Here is a 12,907-nt window from a genome sequence, read left to right as displayed (position 1 = left end):
TAGCTAAACCAAATAATTAAATGAAAGAAATTAACCTGATGATGAAAATGCCAACAAAGGAGATTTACCTTTCATCAAAGCTGTAAATTCTCTCTTAATCAGGTCAAGCGATACAAACATTAGCGGCACACATCCTGCTTTTGCTCCACGAGATTTCCCTTCTCCAAATCCTTTCCTGTGGCCACAGGAAGAGCCCCAGACCCCCCTTGGTCTGATACCCTCCATTAGACCAACAAAGTTGCAATCTACAGTCTCAGTCTTGCAAGATCTTCACTCCTACAGTTATCAACAGATTGCATCAGGAACCATGCCCCACCTGCCTGCCCTTGTTGCCCTCAGTCCTGCTCTCACGACCACCAGCTCATTTCACGGTCGGTGGCCAGCGTGGACCCTTCTCTCTCCCATCAGCAGCCCTTGAACAGGAAGCACCTGGGTGTTCCCCATTTATAGGGCAGGTGGAAACAAGGCTTGTTGCTGCCGTAAGTGAAAACACAGCATCAGCCAGCATCCTGGCTCCTGGTGGGAAAATGTTTTATTAATCAAAAAAATATTTTCCACCCTGTGGTGTCTTACAGACCTTTAAACTTGCATCTGCAAAAGTCAGAGAAATTATTCTGTCATTCTCACAACAAAGTTAAAATACAGAAACCATTTTTAAGACTTGAGGATTTATTTTTTTAAACAAGAGAGAGAACTTCAACCTGATTAGAAATACTCTCTAAGTTCTTCACAGGGTGGTGTGGGCAAGGCAGAAATTCCAGCTCATTAGTGTATCCTGCATTCCCAGTCTATTATAGAGGGAAGAACAGGGGAAGCTAGAGTAGCTGAGCTTGCTTGACCAAAAGGTTTTGTCATACAACACCAGCTTTTTCTCTTTCTATTCTAGACTAGAGAAAGGGAGAGGGGGATGAAGACCAGAAATTTTGGACATCTTAACATCCTAATTCCCCCAAAACATGTTGTCATGGAAAGTGAAATGCTGACAGAGCAATCACTGGTAGGAAGTTGGGAGTGTGATGTGGAGCTAATGAAGTGCAAGTCTTTGGGCGTGGGGAACCAGAGCCGAAGGGTACAATGCATTCTTTCATCCACAGCATTCACCATGCATTTCTAGTTCTACTATTTATATATTTATTTTAATCTCAGAGGAAAATATTTTCATTGATGGTATGTTCCTACTATAATTCATGAGACTACATATAAAAACATAACACTTTGCATCGCAGTGGATAACACATGAAACCCTCTTACGGAATTGTAGAATGACGTTCCTTGCCAGTGGATCTAGACAACAAAGCCCCGACCTTCTCCTAGATATTATTAAAATACAAACAAGAATGGTGTGCCAGAATTCCAAAGGCCATTCCAAGTAAGGAAGGTTTAGAAATCAGTCATACAAAGAAGTTGGGAAGTGGGGTTACAGGAGAGATTTGAAGGAAGACGGGCAGAAGTTGAAGACCCTGCAATAGCATCATCTTAGATGGGACGCAAAAGCCGTGCTCTGGAACGCAAGAGGAAAGATAAGAAACTGGAAGAGACTGAGAGAGTGAAATGTTGTATGGGACATGAGTGAGACATGAAGGTTTATTATTTAGACAAGAAATCTAATATCGATGCAGTAAAAGATAAACTAGTGAATGGATTCAAGGAAGAAAGTAACGTGATCCAAGATTCTGCATGTCATCTTCAGCTGTGATATCTAGCCTTCCTATTATAGGATAATGTAGGTGTGTATTTGGGGCACCCCATATGCTTTGCCTGCAGCATTGTTATGAATCCACTTCCTCTGGCATCTAGAGTTTCTGAGGCAATTAAAACAGCTCCTAGCTTTTGCTAGCAATTTCAAAGTAATGATTTTTCCTTCCTAAAACAAATGACAGCCTGAGAGTAAGGAGGGATGCTATTTAGTGATTTATAAAGACAGACAACTAACATCACCAATGAAATCTTCATGTCATGCCAGACATTATGTATGTATAAGAGTAGAAAGAAATATCTATAGAAATAGAACAGAATAAGCATTGGCAGGACTGTCACCAATAGCACTTCAGGCCTTCAGAAGAAAAAGACAATTTTAAGACAACATACAGTTTTGACAAGGCTCGGAGCTTAAAATACCTGGGAAGTAAAATAGTGGTGAATCAAAACAAAAAAAAATCCAAGTAAGCAAAATGCTGGTGTCGCATCTGCCAGCTACACGAAAAAAAAAAAATTAAAAAAAAGGATAGGACAAAAGTTCCCCAAAGACCTCAAGCTTTTAAGTACCTCATTTGTGTTAATGACTCCATAAGCACAAACGTGCTCCTATTTTAATGTTGGATAATTACTGTTATGGTAATCAAAACATCGTTTAGTGAATCCAGTATGTCATGGTGGAAATAATGTAAAATAATATTGTAAGCAGATAATTTAACTTGACGTACGAAGACTTGCTGTCATTCATAGACATGAAAACTTCTCCACAACACGTTTAGTATATAGTACTGCAACAAAATGGAAAAAGTTCAGTTTAGAAGAAAAGTCTACAGAAACCCATGCCAAAACATACATAAAATGTTCTTTAGAATCTGTTATTGAATAAAATGTCATACGTCTATCAGATGTCATAACTCACCTTCCAGAATCTGTACAAACATGCGTCATCATGCACGCTCTCACCAGAAGTAACAAGGCTTTCTAAGGGCTGATCATGACCAAGGCCTGGACACACCCACCCAACCCCTCCATCATTTTAACACGCTGAGTAATCAGCTTCATTATGGGTCAGTTCCTTAGTATACACCTAAAGGTTCATCACCTCCTAAGCATCTTTAATATGGCAGTTGAGTCGGTCACACAGGGATATGAGTCAAGCACGCATTCCTGGTGGGTAGACAGGCCAGCATCGATGCAGGACACATTGGTCCTTCTGCTGGACAAGTGAAAACATCCCCTTAAACTGCTGAAAAGTTTTGACAGAAAAATCACTTCATGCTTGTCTTGTTTCCCCAAGCCACTGTGAGAGAGGAAATCAGGGGGCACAAACTGCAGGTGTAGCTCATTACTGCTGTTACAGGTTCAGATATTCAAATATGTGCCTGGTCTGGTGTGAAAAGAAAGTTACTCTCTGTATATTAATTGCTCCTCTTGCAACATGCATAGTAATTCCAATATTCCCAAATCCTGACCAGTTCCTACAAGAACAGCAAGGAAAAAAGAAAAGGCCTTTCACAAACACATGAGCCCTTACTGAGAAATTGGTCCACTAACCACAGATGTGCAAAAATATCGGAGAAAACTAAATAGAAAGAATGAGATGGAAAATTTGGCAGGTGTTTGGAAAATAAAATATGTAACAAAGAATAGGAAATACCAGAAGATTCTTTAAAAGGCGAGGGGAAGAACTGGGAGTGCCGATACCCAGTTTCGGCAAAGCCCAAAGAAGGAAAAATGCCTGTTATGAGTACTACTGTTAATTTTAACTAAAAAAACTCACCCCCTCAAACTTGTCTGGGTCACTGCAGAAAGCATATCCTTTGGGGGTGTTTGAGTCTGACAGTGCTAATTCAAATAGATGACAGCACCTGCATTTGGGAAACATACATCATTACAAGAAAATCAAGAGGAAAAATCAACTGTACAGGCATTTTATATGCATTTTAAAAGATACAAATTCTCTATCATGTAATACAAGGAATACCCCACACCTAGCATGATTAGGATCTGTGTGAGTCAAGATTTACAGTCTTGTGCCCAAGCCAGCCAAACATTAAAAGCCTGTGACTAAACAGAGGAGGGGAAAAAAAAAAAAAAAAAAAAAGACAGCCCTGAAAACTCTATTTTCTTACTGTGAATGGTTTGCGTTGAATCACCCGCTTGGGCCAGATAATGCTTGCACAAGCTGTCAGATAATGAGTTAAGCACCACAAATGGAAGGCACAAACCTTCGCAGTTAGTTGGGGAAAACAGTGGAAATGAATGAAACGGGGGTTTGTTGCCTCCCACACCAACCACACAGAAGCTTGTCTGTTTTGAGGATTCACAACATCTTTGAGTGCGGGGTGCTCTGCCCACAACACTGGTCACCTGCTGAGAGCCCGCATTGAATTAGGTTACATTATAATTGGATTTTCCGAAGGCACTGCATTAGCATTTTCCATGATCTCACCCTTATTAGCCAAATCACTAATCAGGAGTAGCGCGGTTATATTGTTTGCTGGTTGAACTATCTGCTTCCATAGTGTCTGTAAGCCAGCTCCAAATTCATACAGAGATAAAAACTCCTCTCTCTCTCTAACAGAGACTCGGGAGTTTATTCTGTAGCTAATGTTGCAGTCAAACTCTAATTTTCAATAGTTCATGAGAAAGGAGCTTCTCTCCAGACGCCGGTTCGCTCAGTGCTTTGCTCATGTTCTTCCTGAGTCCATATTATAATTTAGGAGTGTTGTTTATTTGATCAGCGTAGGCAAAAGCAGCATCATTGTAAAATGTAACAGCAGAAAAATCCTTTCCCATGGACTGTTCCCCATTGTGTCCAAATTCAAAAGCTGAACATGTTCAATCCTGTAAGATTATTATTTTACTGCACAGTCCTTTGTATATTGATGGGAATGGAAATACCTGTTCTAACAGCAGAAATGACACATGCAGGCAATCTCTGATGACTGTCTTTACACAGCTCAACAAGCTGTTTATATGGGAGCCTAAAGTCATATTAAGTACTTCTGAGCTATAGGGAAAGCACACAGGACATCTCATGCGGCCTCATGGTGTAAAAACCTCAGTTCCTTCTTTCAGCTGGGATCCCAGGAGCTTCGGGTACCTGCCTGAAGGGAAGACAATCTTACAAGTAGATTATCAGGTAAAGTTTGCTGAACATCCATTCACCACAATTTTCTGAAAAATTTCATAGTCTAAATACATTTTCATTTAAAAAGTCAGGTTTTATTCTCAGGTTAGAGGTTACACGATAACGTTCAGATACATTGCAAGAATAATTTGGAGATATAAAGCCATTTGCACTGAGAAGTTAAAACCATTAAACTTTTCTACTAAAATTCCTCTGATGGAAATAAGTACACAGAGAAAAAAACCTGTGATTATATTTTCGTATAACTTTGGAGCCAAACAAAAGGAGAACTGGCCTTGATTCAAGGAGGGAAGTAGGCACATTCTACCTGGCCTGGCATCGGTGGTACCCTGCTTACAATTACACAAATGTGTTAAAACTATGAAGCAGACTTCCTTTTTACCAAAACAACCACGAAAAAGAGCACAGAATTCAAGATGGTCTATCAACAAATCATTCCCTGGAATCAAATAAAAAAGACCATAATTCTCAAACAAACAAAAATATCTAACACTATTGGCCTTATAAGCTCTTGAATTCAAACCAGATGTGACTGTCTCTCAATAGCTGCATCTTTTCTCATAAGGCTTTTTAACAGATTCTCATAGGCAGCACGAACAGCATCTTCAGAACAAAGGGCAATAACGCTTCCCAGCAGAGTTTAACTGGATCCTGAGGATCACTAGCCTCTATGATCTGCTTTTCTATTGTCCTCGCAGGGATTTCACCAGGCATAAATAACATGCACTGAAGAGATAAGGAGCTACGGGCAAAAAAAAAACCAACAGAGCAAAACAGAATACTGAAGTTACAAGACTAGCTTGCAGCCTTTGGTCTACGCTTCTCCAGGTCACAGGCTGTCAGCAATGGGCTCCCTTCTCCGAGGATGAATCCGAGGATGAATCTGCAAAAGTAAATCAATACAAGCTATTTTAACATTGAGAAATACCACTCGCTTACGGTTAATTTCCCTCTATTTTGTCACACACACACACACACACACCCCGAGCCAATACTGTACATCATTACAAGTCTGTAATCAACCCAATGCAACTGGCAGCAAGTGCGAAAAGCAAAAGAGGGCACGGATATCAGACAGTGTACTAGTAGTCTCTCTCAACTTTCATTTAGTCCTGATTGTTGATACAGAGCAAGCAGAGTTTAATAGTCTAAAGCCCCCATCTAAAATCTTTCCAGACCTCTAAAAAGAACAGCTGACATTCAGCAGTGCTCAGAGGTATACATTAGCATTAGGTGCACCCAAGAGGGTAGGTAAGTATGACAGAGGGAAGAATTAGGTAGTAGTACCTACAGCAAAGTAGGTGTCTGTGGTTCAAAGAAGTGTTTGATAGTAACTCACTTGAGTTAGGAAAACAAAATAAAATCTAAGAAAGGAAATACGCTATTGCCGGTGTACACATACTTCCTTCCTGAAGTTTCAAAAGATTCTGGAAATGCTGTAACACATCACTAGTAGCACACACACACAAGTGCGCACAATATTTCGCTTACAAGAGAAACATTAAGAGTGAAATATTTCCAGCAGGGTTTTGAATTTGCCTAGGAGAATTGCTCTGCAGCTGCTACGCAGTAACCCCATCATTCACTTCCAAACCCACAGTGCTGATGATATCCAAATGTATATGAAAGAAAACTTGATTGAAAAGGTCCACATTTTTAGCGAGCAGCAGTACCATAAATCATCGATTTTGGTGACACCTTTTCCTTGCAGGTAGTATCAGATCTAAAATTCATGTTATTTGTTCACAAAAGCCAGGAAGAGCAACAATTAGCAGACTAGTTCTTTGTGCAAGAAAGATAAATATAAGTATGTGTGTGACCATTTAACTTCATGTAAATAGTCCCCTATAACAGTAAAGAGGGTGGAATAAAACTTTTCTAACAAGAAATGTGCTTCCAAGCTTCACATCAAATGTTGGTATTCATATAACAATATAATGGGAGGAAAAAACAAACAAACAAAAAACAAAAGAGAGAGGACTCAGATATTCAAACACCTCAGGCAGCTATACAGTGGGGATGTCCTTCAATTATTTTTATTCCTTCCCAGTCCCAAGTCCCACTGGGACACACTGAGGTCACCCTGCTTATGGCAAGATGATTTGGCTCCTAAAGTTCTTGCCCAGCTGGTGCAAACCAGCAGATACCACAGCACTGCAGGCACGGTCTGCCAGAGAGAAAAGGGAAACATGATATTACACATAGTTCCCCCCCCCAAAAAGTGTGTCTCACCTAGGATGACATTAACCATTCAGAAAACCTCCTGGATATTTTGCAGTATGAGCAAGCTTCAGAGCCCAGCACAGAGTATACACTTAGAACATACAGAACAGGTCAAAGGAAAGTGGACTCCATATAACGAGGGTAGGCAGCACTTGGCTGCTACTTAAACAAGCAAATGACATGGAATGAATTTTTGCCTCGCTTTTTTAGATGATCAATGAGGAACTGAAGATATTTCCAGATAGCAGAGGCATGCGTCATCAAGTCACTAGCAAAGAGGATGATTTAATGAAAACAACCACTACCACGTCACCTACCACCAGAAGACCACCATCAATGTCCTCTTTCAGGCAAGTTCCCTTAAATACCTTGATTGTCCCCTATGTTTCATTCTCAAATGAAAAAAAAAAAAAGGCAGTGTGTGTGAAGCCATTTAAAATCTAACAGGTACTGAAGGACAAATCCTGATACGTTGTTTCACAGAAATAAAGTTATCAAATCATGCGGCTGTTTAAATTACATATCCTGTTCCTTTTCACATGCGACTTTTCTGCCCGGTACTCTGAAAAACTACAACACGTTCGGTGATCTTTAGCTCAAGTTGACTTTTAAAAGCAATACCTTTCTGAAAAAGGCAATTTCTTATGTTCTGGAGTTAGAAATTAAAGGTGTGCCATTTTGTTACATTGCAGTAGCCGAAATCAAGTTGGATCAGTTAAAAATGTGATTATTTTCAGGATTTTTTTCCCAGTGGGGATGGTAAGCTGCTAATTAAATCTGTCTTGACTAGTTGGGAGCACCGATAATTTCTAATGTAATGTATGCACTGAGGACAGGCTCATACCAAAAATGTTTAGGATCTGGGATTTTTTCCAGGGAAATTAAGACGTCAGTTAATTGACTTTTTTTCCTGTCTGGTTTTCATTGAAGACCTCCACAAATCCATTTTTCAGTTTTTCTCTCCCCCTTTCCCCCATAGATGTCATTATTTTCAGTGGAAAACCCCACACTTCTCCCTCCTTTTCTTCCAATTAGCGGTAATTAGAACAACATTAGCAGTAAAGTAGGTACCCTTGAGGGCAAAAATCTGGAAAGCAGCAGAGTGTGGAAGTGAACAAGAGATCATACTGTAATGAAAGTAAGCGGACACCCCATGCTGCTTCATGTGCTCATCTGGGCATCCCTAGGGCTTTGCAGGTTGGCTTCTGCTTTCCCTAGGCATGCCAAGATGAGATGGTGATGGGCTGCTCTCACCTCTCCCGCAAGCCTCCAGAGCTACCCCTTGAACTGAGAGGTAGGCGAAGGGCTATGTTTTGGGTTCTGCCTGTGCCTGGTATCATAACTGGATCCGAACCAAAAAACGTACAGTTTAGGTGAAAGAAATCTGGCAGATATATATGATGTTCTGAAGGGTTAACGGGGGTTCTTAAATACATGTACCCAGAATCTTTCTGCCAAGAAAACAAATACAGTGAGATTAATTTTGGAAGTGAAAAGGGCAATACATGCCAGCAGTTGCGGCACGAAAAGGGTTCTTGCTCTGAGCAGGCTTGGAGCAATAAACCTCTTTTCCAGAGAATTTTTCATTAAAAAAATTGGGTTTGGGGAAAATCTCCAAAATCAATCTTTTTTTCAACTGTCTTTTCAATTTTGCACAGTTGGATAAGGAAGGAAGTCAACACTGCTTGCCAAATAAAGTGACATTAAGTACACTTGCTGGAAATCTATCTGCCTTTCTCCTTAAAAAATAAATTAAGCAAACCCAACCAAACCAACCAAAAAAAAAAAAAAAGAAAAGAAAGAAAACCCCAAACACAAAACCACTCCACAACCAAGAACAAAAAGATCAGAAAACAGTTCCAGCAATGCTGAGTGACAGAGCACGGAGAGACTTAGGAGTCAATGTCCCTCCAAAGGCAGTACTGCTGGTCAAACAAGGCAAAGGTGGAAGAATTTAAGCACAGTTTAGGATCAGACTTTTTGCACAGCAAAGTACCTGGGGAGGGACCAGCCCAGAGGCGGGCAGGAAGAGTTATTCTCGTGGAAGTCCATCACTGGTACGGTGAGACAACGTCTCATCACCTTCTTCCTTAATCTCTACCTGCCTCCCATTGTTTACCTTTCCACACTGCCCTTCTCTCTTTATTGTGCAAATGAAGGAAACACCTTTGCTTTTTTGGAAGCCTGACAGTTTCCCCTAATCCTGCTTTGCAGACAGGCAGTTGCCCTGTGAGGACTACCTGAGTAGTTTTTCCCTGGCAGCCTGATCTCCCTTGCAGCCCACCTACGGAGCATGGCTGGACATAAAACATTCCTATCCATCTCTTCGCCCTGCCTGCTGCTCTCAGCAAGGGTATGTCATGTTTGGGAAGATACGGAGAAGAAATGGTTATGTTCACAGACAAGCTGAACTCTGGAATGAGTTATCTGAGTTTTTAAGCAGTTTAACAAGAGGTGCAACACGAAACTTTCTGGATACAAATGGAAGAAAACGCTAGTAAAATCAGACCAATAAACCTGAATACAGCCCACATCCTTCTATTTGCAAACCGCCTGTTAAATATTTCTGGATTCAGTTTGGAACCCAGTGGTGGCATCGAAAACTGAACTCTTGATGAGACTGCAGCATGAAAAAGCAGGAGGAGAGGAACTGGGTTAAACCCTCACCTTCCTGAGACCACGCGGACATACAGACGGCAAGCATCTGCGTCCTGCAGTGCAGCCCGGCATGAAAGCTGCCCCAAACCATTGGCATCCCTTAGTACCTGTTGCATTGTGAATGTGCAGGGGTGTGGAATACATCAACTCACTAAACACATGATCAAGGACAGACAATTTTTCTCATCCTTTTTGGAAAATTACATATTATGTTGTTAGTAATTTTTCACTGTGCCATGCAACCCCTGGCAGGTCAAAGTTGTCTCCACACTTCCCAATGGAGAGGCTGTGTTTTTTAAACTATGAAGCCTACTAAAACCTTTTCTAGGCTTCCAAAGCCAGAGGGGCCTCAATGGTTCTTTGTTAACTTTTAAGTAAATTCCCTAAAGCCAGTGACGTGTTTTTAAAAACAAGTTGAGTAGTCTGTATAAAGCAGCCAGGGTAATCATCAACGTTTGGTTAAAGAAGGTAATTCAACAATAACTGTAGGCAACTGTGAACAAATAATATAAAAAAATTATAAAAGAATTTAAATCTTGATTACTCAATCAAAAATATAAAGAAAGGCCAAGTCTTATCCACAGAAACCCTTCCTGGACCCCAGAATGTCTACATAACACCAGTAGTTTTTATTTTACTTATCTAGGCATACAGAGAAGGAAAATGTTCAGTAAATGTAATCAAACACACATACCAGGATTGCTAGTTGTGTTTGGTCACCTGCACATATTCATATTCATATTCACACACGCGCGCCTACCATCCCATTTCCATGCCCTGCATGAAACAAGGCAGGGATAAGACACTCAAGCATGCTGTTGCATCAGGCTCTGAACTCTGTGGTCAAGGGCATGCTGACAGATTTCCAGGCTGAGGACTGGTCTCAAGCCGCAGCAGCCAGCCTGTGGCAACTCTAGGGATAACTGTCTCTCTCTATAGCACAACTTCAGCCTTATGTACCACGAGGGCTACAAGACCCTTCTCTTCATCCATACTTTTAAGCGGTCCATAGATACCTAGCTGTAAAACAGAGAGGTAGAGCACTAAAACCATCTCTTCGTGCTCTTTTCAGTAGGATTAAATCCTTAAATTAGCCCCTAGATACCTTAGCTGCAAAATACAGAGATGCACAGATTACTTCACCAACAAGAAGCGTAGGGTAGCTCTGAGGTGATTTAGTGAAAGAACTGAGGACTGCTCAGCACGTCGCCAAACCTCACCTAACTAACAAATTTCTTGGGAAACAGGGGGCTGATGTAGCCCTGATTAAGAAACAAGTGGTGCTCACTACTCCAAACTCTGAACAGTTTTTGCATAAAGCCATACTTTATAGCTGTAGTCTTAGCAGTTCGTTTTAGCTTCACTCTCTTCATAAAGCTAAATTGCAAGGATTTCATTTAGATAATTACCATTGTCTTGCTACTGTGGAATATCTCTTGTTCGTTCTCATTTTGGAAAGACAGGCTTAATGGAAAAAAGAACAGAGTTTTTTTAGGTTTACATTTGTTTGGTTGGGTTTTTTTTCTTTTTTCATTTTGCCTCCCTGTTCCTCTCATCCTTCTGTATTCCGATGAAGTTATTTCCAGGCTAGTTAGAAAGGGCTCAAATCAAAAAGTGCCAGATCCAAACCATCACACTACTGTGAAAGTTCAGTGCTGGAGACAACATTGCTTCTCAGACTTATGCATGTTGTGATGCTCTGCCAACAACCAAAACAGCAACAGACTAGAGTAGAAACTTTGGAAAATAGAATCAAATAGGATTGATCAAATTTCTGTAGCAGATTTTTTTTTTTAATTCAGTGATTGTCCTGTTTCTGTAGATACAGGCAAAGAGGTGTTTCTTACAGAAAACAGAAAGACAAACTAAGCCTCACAAAGGCAAGAGTCGTTTAAAAAAGCCTTTTTTGAACAGGGGAGCAGCTAAGAAAAGTGGTGCCAGTCAGAAGAAAAGTACAGATACAGTTACACAAGAAGCAGAAAACATGAGACTACAGCTGGTTACAGAAAAACCTGCAGGACTCAGGCAAATAACTGGGTGCAAATAACTTCCTCCCTCACAAAGGAGGGGAGAGATGGAGGAAAACGTAATCTAGGTACATAGATTTCAGATCTTTAAATCAGACTTTTTTGATGGTGTATCATAAAACATATCAGTTTCCCAATTCATTTAACTAGTGTTCAGCTCTAAAGTTACAACCTGTGACCTATATTTTGTAATTATTCCTTAAGAATAAATACCCAGTGTCAAAGGAAAATTTGTTCAGTTAAGGAAAACTCCAGGGTTTTCCCTAGAAACATCAATCTACCAAAATAGCATTCCTAAAGGAAACTGCCTCATGCCTAAAAGTTGCTGCACTGCTGTTTTGTTTTTCTATAATGAAGCCCTATCTCTGAAGAGATAAGATTTATTGGTCAGTTTATCACTTAATAGGAAATGAAAGATGAGAAACGAGACTCGGGAATGCTGCTACACATACTAGCTCATTTAAACCCACCACTGTAATTAGCGCTCGTACAAAACAGAACAAAGATATTGGAACATCAAGAATACTTTGATCACATATTCTTGGAGTTTCTATCTTTGAAACCTTTCTCAAAACAATTTACTTAAATGCAGATTTAAGGTGATTTAAGATTACAGGTGACTATATATAATACATAAACCCAGGCTAGTGCCTTTTGACTGATAGTAGAAATTGGACTTCTATGATCAATGGCTAATAATACAATCTTTGTTTTATCAGCAAAGATAAAAAGACTAGGAGCCCCAAAGATGTTAAAGCAGACATCCTACACAGTGTTACGATGGGACTCATTGAGAATTCCTCTTTAGGAGGACTGAAGAAAAAAGGGACGTGAAAATTCTCCAAGTGTCCTACTCACTGTCCCATTGAGAAGGAGGTATTTGAATGTTATGGACAAGAAACAGCAATAGAAAGACAGAGCACAGATTTTAAAAAAAAATAAAAATAAGAATCAGGGAGCCAGAACTCAAGTCATATAATCAAGCAGAGTGAAAGAAGAACTCTCTTTTCTTCAGATCCCCTAAGTGTACTGCCCTGGACCACAGCTGCAGTTGGTGGCCGGACTTGTTTCAATCACTGTTATAAACATCCTCCCTGTATTCTCTGGTGCAGTAAATCACTCTGAGTTTAAGTGGGAGGCACTACAAAAT

Source organism: Charadrius vociferus, unplaced genomic scaffold, assembly GCF_000708025.1.
Source record: "Charadrius vociferus isolate BGI_N301 unplaced genomic scaffold, ASM70802v2 scaffold806, whole genome shotgun sequence".
NCBI classification, from domain to species: domain Eukaryota; kingdom Metazoa; phylum Chordata; class Aves; order Charadriiformes; family Charadriidae; genus Charadrius; species Charadrius vociferus.
Note: the sequence above shows the minus strand (reverse complement) of the source record.